Below are 11,320 nucleotides of genomic sequence, written 5' to 3' on the forward strand. Positions count from 1 at the left end.
ACATAACTAATGAGGAAGTATTGAACAGAATTGGGGAGAAGAGGAGTTTGTGGCACAACTTGACTAGAAGAAAGGATTAGTTGGTAGGACATGTTGTGAGGCATCAAGGGATCGCCAATTTAGTATTGGAGGGTAGCGTGGAGGGTAAAAATTGTAGAGGGAGACAAAGAGATGAATACACTAAGCAGATTCAGAAGGATGTAGGCTGCAGTACGTACTGGGAGATGAAGCAGCTTGCACGGGATAGAGTAGCATGGAGAGCTGCATCAAACCAGTCTCAGGACTGGAGACAACAACAGCAACAACAACAACTTACCAGGTATTCAAATTTTGAACTACATTGAATGACCGTGCCATCGATTCTTGGTAGAATATTTTGTACCGTATGAATGACACGCACACACACGGAACTGATGTAATCTTCTACAGTATTTATTTTTTGTTAAACGAACCAATTTTCGGCTGTTATTCCATCACCAGGTAACAGACAAATATGTGGCGCACTGAAATTTTGTTGGAACAAAGATTTTAATCTAATATATGTACAGGGTATCTCCATTTCCAGAGATGAAAATGTTAATCTTAGAATAGGAGGAAAACAAGTTCATTAGTTAATTAATTTTATCTTAGTTACATAATATTACAACACATGTACACTGAAATAACGTCGCTTGTTATATTACTATTATAACATAAAAATTTTCATCTCTGGAAATGGAGACACTCTGTACATCCACTAGTGTAAATCTTTGATCCAACAATATTTCACTGCACCACATATTTATCTTTGTACCTGGTGATGCTGTAACAGCCTAAAACTGGTTCTAGTAACAAATAATAAAATATTGTAGAATATTACACCAGTGTTGTGTTTCATATTGCATTTTTTGAATGTTTGGGGTGTTTCAGTTACCTGCCTGATACCACTGGCAACCTGTCAAATTTTATCACCATAGTATCAAACTCCATTCCAGTCTCTAGAGAGGTATGCATAGTCTATACGAAAATTGTTTCTACCTCTAGTAGCGTGGTTGTGAATTGAAGATTTCATCCAAAATGATTTTAAAGAAAAATTGTACATGTCCATTCGACTGAGTGGTCCCGAATTAGTCCAGAGCGATATTCATTTTATCGACACATATTAACAGGGAGAATGTATCACGAAGAATAACCAGAACTGCAATGACAGCACCACCCTGGCCCCTCGCTGCCTGCTACTGCCGTGCAGCAGTGCTGGTCAGTCGCTGCTGGAATACTGCTCGTTCTCCGTGTTCCACTCTCTCTGTCAATACGTATCGATAAAAAGAAAATCGCATTAGACTAATTCAGATCCACTCAACTGAATAGGCACGAAAAATTCCGCCTTAGAAATCATTTTGTTGGTAACGGAGAAAAAAACTGACGCTTTCTGTATGCGCTGCATGTCACCGTCGCATGAAAGACTTCAGTTTTGTTTGGGCTAACTGCAGCTATACATTGCCAAAACGAAAGTGCCAATATCTACCGAAACACCAGAGAAAATGGACATGACGACTCTTAGGAGAGACACTGTGTATATACAGTGTGTTTGGATATTCCTGTTACGAATTTCTACAATCTGTAGAAATTATATATGTACACTAATGGCCATTAAAATTGCTACACCAAGAAGAAATGCAGATGATAAATGGGTATTCATTGGAGAAATATATTGCACTAGAACTGACATGTGATTACATTTTCACGCAATTTGCGTGCATAGATCCTGAGAAATCAGTACACATAACAACCAGCTCTGGCCATAATAACGGCCTTGATCCTCCTGGGCATTGAGTAAAACTGAGCTTGGATGGCGTATACAGGTACAGCTGTCCATGCAGATTCAACACGATACCACAGCTCATCAAAAGTAGTGACTGGCATATTGTGACGAGCCAGTTGCTCGGCCACCATTCGCCAGACGTTTTCAATTGGTGAGCGATCTGGAGAATGTGCTGGCCAGGGCAGCATTCGAACATTTTCTGTATCCAGAAAGGTCCAAACAGCACATGTAATATGCGATCGTGCATTATACTGGTTGTTGTCTTGCAAACGTCCCCATCTGTAGACTCAGGGATCGAGACGTGGCTCCACAATTCGTTACAGCCATGCGGATAAGATGCCTGTCATCTCGAGTGCTAGTGATGCGAGGCCGTTGGGATCCAACACGGCGTTCCGTATTACCCTCCTGAACCCACCGATTCCATATTCTGCTAACAGTCATTGGAACTCTACCAACGCGAGCAGCAATGTCGCGATACATTAAACTGCAATCGCGATAGGCTACAATCTCACCTATATCAAAGTCGGAAATGTGATGGTACGCGTTTCTCCACCTAACACGAGGCATCACAACAACGTTTCACCAGACAACGCCGGTCAACTGCTGTTTGTGTATGAGAAATCGGTTGGAAACTTTCCCCATATCAGCACGTTGTAGGTGTCGCCACCGGTGCCAACCGTGTGTGAATGCTCTGAAAAGCTAATCATTTACATATCACAGCATCTTCTTCCTGTTGGTTAAATTTCGCCTCTGTAGCACGTCATCTTCGTGGTGTCGTAATTTTAATGGCCAGTGGTATATATATTTCACCTTAGCTGCAATTTCCTAGAAGTGAGACAGTAATGAGTGAGAGCAACGCTGCCTGTTTCTAGAAACGCAGATTTATAACTGCTGAACAGGTAGAACTGAGTTTTTTGGTTGTCACATATGGATGGCACCTCAGTGTATTATCCATTTGCGTGCTCAGGAACTTCACATAGCGCCCCATTCAGCGTCAGCTCACAGAACTCTACTTTATTTGTTTGGAACTGCGTACGATGAGTTTTTGTAACATCAGGATCATTGTTCTGCTGGCTGTGCCTAGGGCCCTTCGTCAGTATACTTGTGTCACCACCAAACATTAGAGTTGCTTTAGAGGCCTCCGGCTTTACAGGTAGATCATTATTGTGCACCTAGAATGAAAGATAATGTTGTAGTTTGTAACACAATTATTCTTCAGTCAGCTTATACCTGTATCAAAAGACAAATAATAGGTAATGAGTAAACAAGCTTGGAAATCAAGAATCAGTGATGAAATATATCAAAATACGGAAAAAAAGAAACAGTAAGAAAAGTAGAGTCATATTACTGGATATTTATAGAGGATGAATAACTATAGACTTACAAAATAGATTCTGGAAAAAGAAATTAACGAGCTGAATCCCAGAAGTTTAATAATTTGGAAATAGACAACACAAAAGTAGAGGAAGCTGCAGAAACAGATATTTTTAGAAGAAAAGTGTTAAATTTAGAAGGATTCCAACACAGAAGTAGTAAGAGAACAGGTGTGAGCCGGTCTGAATAAAGAAAAAAAGAGTGAAAAACGAAAGACTGTTTGATGAAAAGAAAAGAACAAACGAGAAAGAATTGAAACTGGAATCTGCCACCTGGCCCCTGTCTGGCCAAAATGACAAAAAGAAATATAATTATAGATAAAACCGAACACTATGGGGTATCAGTGAAGACAGAGGTTCTATACTGACGAAAATACCTTATATTGAACAGTAGCTGCAATGTAACACATGCGAGAACAACTCACCATAAGTTGCGCATGTGGAATGATTGCATAATACCTGTGCGAATATATCACACGACCAAAGTGACCTCCACGTTGGCTATTAACCACCATGGCTAAGTAATTGGGAAACTCTCACCTAAAATCTCCAACACTGCAGACCTCCGAACCGCCTGATCTTACTCCAGAACAAAAATGCCAAAGCAATGCCCTTTTATATATACACGGCCTCGTAGCTCCGGCAGCTGCCAACGTTCTCGTTGGCTGAACACCCGAGAAGCACATTAAAGATGCAAACACTCTTCAGTGGTGCCACAGAGAGATATGTCAAGGAGTTTGCACGAGTAATCAAAGCTGACCGTTGGGTGTTATTAAGGAATAACGCACAGATTATTTTGCGATCGTAAAAAGCTAAAAAAAAATAGATTGCAAGAATGAAAGTGCACTTTAACAAGCAACTTTCGACGTCTTTATAACAATTAAACAGCAGATCAAAATGCTAAACAGAACAGAAACATCGATGACCACCGTAACTGCGTTTTTTGTCGACCTGTCTCACAACTGGTCGTCAGACACGTGTCAGGACGGGGCAGCCGTCAAGAAAGTAAAACTGCAAATGAAAGCAGAATGAAGGAGATTAGCAATTCTCCAATTGAATCAAATGACGTCCTAACAGAAGGTGTTAACCATTGTCTAAGCAGAAAGGAATTTGACATTTCCTTCAACAATGGTCACGGTATGATCAAAGATTGTCTAACAGAAAAAGAAGCTACAGCATCGCCCCATGTCAGCAGTAGTTAGAACAGGACCGTCGGCCAGTCGCTGGAATAGCCGAATACCGATGATATGAACAGGAAGCCAGGAGGACTTCAGAACGAGGTAAATCTCAATCGCAAGTTATCACGAATAGAGCAGAACACGGAAGACACGACTAGAAAACTTCTGAAACAGCAAAATCTGAGGATACGCTTCCCAAAAAAAAAAAAAAAAAGTTCGCCATGGTATCACAAATGCTCGAGGGAGACGTGGCATGGTCTATATGGAAATAGTCAAGAGCTCTGTTGACAGCCGATATTTTTCTTGAGGAAAGGACTGCATGGCTGTGGAAGAGCCGCTCGAGGTGGCTTGCCGCTTGTAGTTTGTCATCTCACTGCAAGCCATGTGTAGTCTACGGCATTCAGATTCAGAGACCCAAGATATGTTGTGGATGTCTTAGAGTTGATAGTTCAGATGGTTCTAAGCACTAAGGGACTTAACACCTGAGGTCATTAGTCCCCTGGACTTAGAACTACTTAAACCTAACGAACCTAAGGACGTCACACACAGCCATGCTCGAGGCAGGATTCGAACCTGCGATCGTAGCAGAACCGCTCGGCCACAGCGGCCGGCATATTTTAGAGTCCAAGAGGTTTACGCACCAGGTCACCTCGATACGAACACTCGTTAGACAGGGTACGGCCAAACTTCCAGGAAACATTCCTCACACACAAAGAAAGAAAATATGTAATGTGTCCGGAAACGCTTACTTTCCATGTTAAAGCTCATTTTATTACTTCTCTCCAAATCACATTAATCATGGAATGGAAACACACAGTAACAGAACGTACCAGCGTGACTTCAAACACTTTGTTACAGGAAATGTTCAAAATGTCCTCCGTTAGCGAGGATACACGCATCCACCCTCCGTCGCATCAAATCCGTCCACAATACGAGCACGAAGAGTCTTACATTTGGTACCAGGGTTGCGTAGACAAGAGCTTTCAAATGCCCCCATAAATGAAAGTCAAGAGGGTTGAGGCCAGGAGAGCGTGGAGGCCATGGAATTGGTCCGCTTCTACCAATCAATCGGTCACCGAATCTGTTGTTGAGAAGCGTACGAACACTTCGACTGAAATGTGCAGGAGCTCCATCGTGCATGAACCACATGTTGTGTCGTACTTGTAAAGGCACATGTTCTAGCAGCACAGGTAGAGTATCCCGTAAGAAATCATGATAACGTGCTCCATTGAGCGTAGGTGGAAGAAACTAAAATGAGCTCTAACATGGAAATTAAGCTTTTTCGGACACATGTCCACATGACATCTTTTCTGTATTTGTGTGTGAGGAATGTTTCCTGAAAGCTTGGCCGTACCTTTTTGTAACAATCTGTAGTTGAATATGATCTTGAAACTCCCTGGTGGTTCACCTATCCAAGCACGACTCAGGACAAACCATCAAATACCCTCGTATATTTTGATGCAGGGTTTCAGAGTTTTAAGAAGCTATGAGGGACTGCCGAGATCATATGCGACGTATAGTTCATTTCAAGTCAGGATGTTGCTTTAACACGCAGACTCAAGGAAACACAGAAAGCAGAATCTGGATACGAAAATAGAAAAGCACTTCAGACGTGTGCTCAAAAGACCACTGCAAACGAACCCCTCTCGTCCAAGGGAAAATATCATTCCACCGGAAAATAACCAAACGAGCCATCGCAAACGGAGGGATAACACATGGGCTTTATTGCTCTTGGGAAACCAGGACGATTCGAACACAGGTTTCTTGGCTTGGGAGAATAATGTCTAAGCAATGGTAGCAGAACAGGAACCCGCAAATGTCTGAAACCTAGACCCCCTCCAACACCTTTCACTAGTTAGAGTACCGTACCACGTTGTCTGGTGATAACAGATTATCCGCGCCTTCATCAAGCCGATCTCGCGGTATTTCTATGCACAGCACTCACCTCCCGTCTTATAAAGATGTTCCTCCAGCTGCAGTGGATAAGTTTGGTCGAGGCCTCGTTTAGAAACGGCGTTGTAACGGTGAGAGCCGGAGGAAAATTCTTAACTATTGTTCAACAAAGAGCACACAATTATTGATCCAAGGGGGATGCTTTTTATTAGGTGCTGTGCTTATTAACGTAGCACATTGAACTTTCTAACGATGTACTGCAGAACATGACATTAATATTGAAAATCACGACGCTGTCGAACTCTGTGTATTACCCTAACAGTTGTCCATTTACGCGACCGCACTCAGATCCGGCCGGCGCCTGGACTTATTACATATAAAAATCTGAACAGTGACGGTCACCGTCGTCCGTTCATCTTAGCTGTTGACGTCCAACAACTAAATGGTGCAGTAATTTACAGTTTCGCAGACTTTTGAACAACGTCCTTACACATGTGACGGATCGTTGTGATTGCCGCCACGCAACTCTTTCGTAAAACAATATTTCCCAATGATTGACTAGAGAATAACCGACACGATCGCCCACTTTGGCTGTCGTCACCCAACTCCCTGTACCAGCCACGACTTTGGAGTTTGTGGAGATACAAGGCAACTTATGGCACGGTACGTTTTAGCTAACTCGGCACAAGAAATTTCGTGCAACCGTTCACGGCGCAGCTTTGGCTAGGCAGCAGTGTTACTAGGAGGGTGGTGACTCCGCGATACATAAGCAAAACGCCACGTTAGCTTTCTGCACGGTATGTGGGTCTTATATTGCACCATATTGCCAATACTCGATACCGATTTTAACGTAAGTGCTACATCGCCATCAAAATTCCAAAGAGAGTTACCTCCACATGGAAGCACAAATATTTCACAACAAATGCAGACATCGGTTGTACCCAGCATAACAGCGTACCTAGAGTTACCACAACACAACTGCAAGATCGTTTACATAAGGTAACAAAGAGACTAGATTATGGATACACGAAGGTAATTCGTCAAGTAACAGCAAACTACCAGTGTTAAATGCAAGTAACAAGTCACGCATTTGAAACACCCGGGAAGTGAAGATGCACGCTTTGAGAAAATTCCGGTATATACCGACATATGGTATGACAAGATGAATAGGAAATGCAGCTGAAACAAAATGGCCGCGTCCCTAGATATGTGCACCATAGAAGAACAGCGAACAGTAACACGACTTTTGTGGTCGGAGAGAGTAAAACCTCGACAAATCCATGGAAGGATGTTGGAAAGGGATGGAGATAGCTCCATCAGTGAGAGAAGAGTGTACGAGTGGGTAGATGCCTTCAAAAATGCTCCGTACGTCGTTTAAAGATGAGCATCGCTTTGGCATTTCCAATACAGCCGTTACTGACGAGAATGTGGTATGAACTGACGCCATGATTTGTGAGAACCGGCATTTTTCTATGGAAGGTTTATCCAGGGAACTGACTATCAGCGTCGAATCCACTCACACCATTATTAGTGATGTTCTCAAGTACCAGTTTTTGGATGCGCGATGGGGGTGCCTAGGATGCTCACTGATGAACACAAGATGATGCGTTCAGGGTGCCAAATCATTTCTGACCCACTGAAAATCTTTTATTCGAATGGAATAGAGAAATTGGTGCGACGATATGAGAAGTGTATGTTGAAAAAGAGATCTTCCTTATAAACATACACTCCTGGAAATTGAAATAACAACACCGTGAATTCATTGTCCCAGGAAGGGGGAACTTTATTGACACATTCCTGGGGTCAGATACATCATATGATCACACTGACAGAACCACAGGCACATAGACACAGGCAACAGAGCATGCACAATGTCGGCACCAGTACAGTGTATATCCACCTTTCGTAGCAATGCAGGCTGCTATTCTCCCATGGAGACGGTCGTAGAGATGCTGGATGTAGTCCTGTGGAACGGCTTGCCATGCCATTTCCACCTGGCGCCTCAGTTGGACCAGCGTTCGTGCTGGACGTGCAGACCGCGTGAGACGACGCTTCATCCAATCCCAAACATGCTCAATAGGGGACAGATCCGGAGATCTTGCTGGCCAGGGTAGTTGACTTACACCTTCTAGAGCACGTTGGGTGGCACGGGATACATGCGGACGTGCATTGACCTGTTGGAACAGCAAGTTCCCTTGCCGGTCTAGGAATAGTAGAACGATGGGTTCGATGACGGTTTCGATGTACCGTGCACTATTCAGTGTCCCCTCGACGATCACCAGAGGTGTACGGCCAGTGTAGGAGATCGCTCCCCACACCATGATGTCGGGTGTTGGCCCTGTGTGCCTCGGTCGTATGCAGTCCTGATTGTGGCGCTCACCTGCACGGCGCCAAACAAGCATACGACCATGATTGGCACCAAGGCAGAAGCGACTCTCATCGCTGAAGACGACACGTCTCCATTCGTCCCTCCATTCACGCCTGTCGCGACACCACTGGAGACGGGCTGCACGATTTTGGGGCGTGAGCGGAAGACGGCCTAACGGTGTGCAGGACCGTAGCCCAGCTTCATGGAGACGGTTGCGAATGGTCCTCGCCGATACCCCAGGAGCAACAGCGTCCCTAATTTGCTGGGAAGTGGCGGTGCGGTCCCCTACGGCAGTGCGTAGGATCCTACGGTCTTGGCGTGCATCCGTGCGTCACTGCGGTCCGGTCCCAGGTCGACGGGCACGTGCACCTTCCGCCGCCCACTTGCGACAACATCGATGTACTGTGGAGACCTCACGCCCCACGTGTTGAGCAATTCGGCGTTACGTCCACCCGGCCTCCCGCATGCCCACTATACGCCCTCGCTCAAAGTCCGTCAACTGCACATACGGTTCACGTCCACGCTGTCGCGGCATGCTACCAGTGTTAAAGACTGCGATGGAGCTCCGTATGCCACGGCAAACTGGCTGACACTGACGGCGGCGGTGCACAAATGCTGCGCAGCTAGTGCCATTCGACGGCCAACACCGCGGTTCCTGGTGTGTCCGCTGTGCCGTGCGTGTGATCATTGCTTGTACAGCCCACTCGCAGTGTCCGGTGCAAGTATGGTGGGTCTGACACACCGGTGTCAATGTGTTCTTTTTTCCATTTCCAGGAGTGTATAATACGAGGGGGAATTCGAAAATAAGTTTCCCCTGTCGACTGTGGTCAGATTTGTGTGTGAAAAGAAAAAAAGAGAATGAGACATTAAAGATAAGACATATCTTTATTTTTCTACATAATTTCCAAATACATTGAGACATTTGTCATACCGCTTTATAAGCTTCAAAAAGCCTTCCAGAAAAAAATCAGGGCGTTGCATACGGAAGAAGCATTGAACGGCTTGTTTGACGTCAGCATTGCTGCCAAGTGCCTTCCACCGGGAGTCTTCTTCAAAGCAGGAAACAGATGGAAGTCACTTGGTACGAGATCCGGACTGTAAGACGGATGGTGTAGGCGCTCCCAACCAAGAGTTGCAGTATGGTTTTGCGTTGCCGTCGCCGTGTGTGGTCTCGCACTGTCATCCAACAGCAGAACACCAGGTCTGAGAAGGCCAGGCCGCTTTCTCCGAGCCACCTCTTTCAGTTGCGACAGAGTGGCTCAGCACCACGCACCATTGATGGTTGCATCCTCCAGGAAGTCCAGCAGCAAAACTCCTCCGGCGTCCCAGAAAATGGTGAGTTGCACTTTACCTGCAGACGGAGTGCTTTTGAACTTCTTTCGGACATGTGAAGACGGATGTTTCCACTCCATGGATGCGGCCTTCGATTCGGGCGTGTAATCGTGGACCCACGTCGCATCCCTCGTCACAATCCGAAACAGAAGGTCATTGCCATTGGCAACGCACGAGCTGTTCCAGGCTGAACGCCATGTGTCGTTCCATGTGTGTCGGTGTCTGTTGGCGAGGCACGCATCGTGCAGACACCTTCCTGTATAGAAGAAGATCGTGAATGACCCTGTGAGCTCGCTCATGTCCGATTCCAACTTCTGCCGCTACTCCATCGATGGTGATACCCCGGTTTGCTTTAGTCGTGTCATCCACTTTCCTGACATTTGCATCTGTAGTGGCCGTGCGCGTCCGTCCGGGTCTCGGTATGTCCTGCATCACTGGACTGCTGGCACCATCTCCGCACCATTTGCCTCGATATCACGCCTGACCCGTACACCTCAACAAGGCGGTTATGAATTTCTGTGCCTTATACTCCACGTGCCCATTCATAGCGGATAACAGCTCTCACTTCCGCGTGTAACCACGAGTCCAAAACGTACCTTCTCTCCATAGCTTCGGGAAAAGACTGAGCGATGGCCTCCGCTTTGCACAGGCACTGAGACAGCGCCAGCTGCTTGATCGCGGTCGACCTCTACCCAATGGTGTATTGGTGTCTTCCACATGCGCGTTCACAACTCTGCACACAGTAGGCAGGGGAAACTTATTTTCTAACTCCCCCTCGTAGAAACCAATCTTTACCAAGGTTTCAGCCAAAACAATTTGGCCTTCTTCGGAAGATATTGACACTAAACTAATGGGTGCCAAAGTTTGGCCACGTCAAGTATAAAACTGTAGGCACCGTAACATCAGGGCCGGTGAAGCAAAGGTTGAAAACCTTCGACAAAGTTCTTATTTCTCAATTGTAGCTGGTCATTAAGTAGGTTTTCTTTATCAAGCAACAGTTGTTCAAAGATCTGCAACTCCTCAAGGATGTCGAGCCTAGTGCCTTTAACCTCGCAATTTAATTGCTCTGTGTTATATGGTGGACTGGGTAGTGATTGCCCGAGTTATTACAGGGAGAGCCCTCTCAGCTAGGTATAAAGAACATACACCCACGAAAAGTGGTGATTGTACGCGTGGCTCGACGTTTGCCGAGCAACTTGTTCTATTGGCCCATGGTCCCATTCCACCAAATAACACAGGGCTATTAAATTGCAAGGTTAAAGGTTCTTGATATTCACGGTACACTCTTGGTCGTACGGGGAAATCCCCACTTCGTCGCTGCCTCGGAGATGCTGTGTGCCATCGCTCGTGCGCCGACTGTAACACCACACTCAAA

The sequence above is a fragment of the Schistocerca gregaria genome, chromosome 7 (assembly GCF_023897955.1).
Source record: "Schistocerca gregaria isolate iqSchGreg1 chromosome 7, iqSchGreg1.2, whole genome shotgun sequence".
Classification (NCBI taxonomy): domain Eukaryota; kingdom Metazoa; phylum Arthropoda; class Insecta; order Orthoptera; family Acrididae; genus Schistocerca; species Schistocerca gregaria.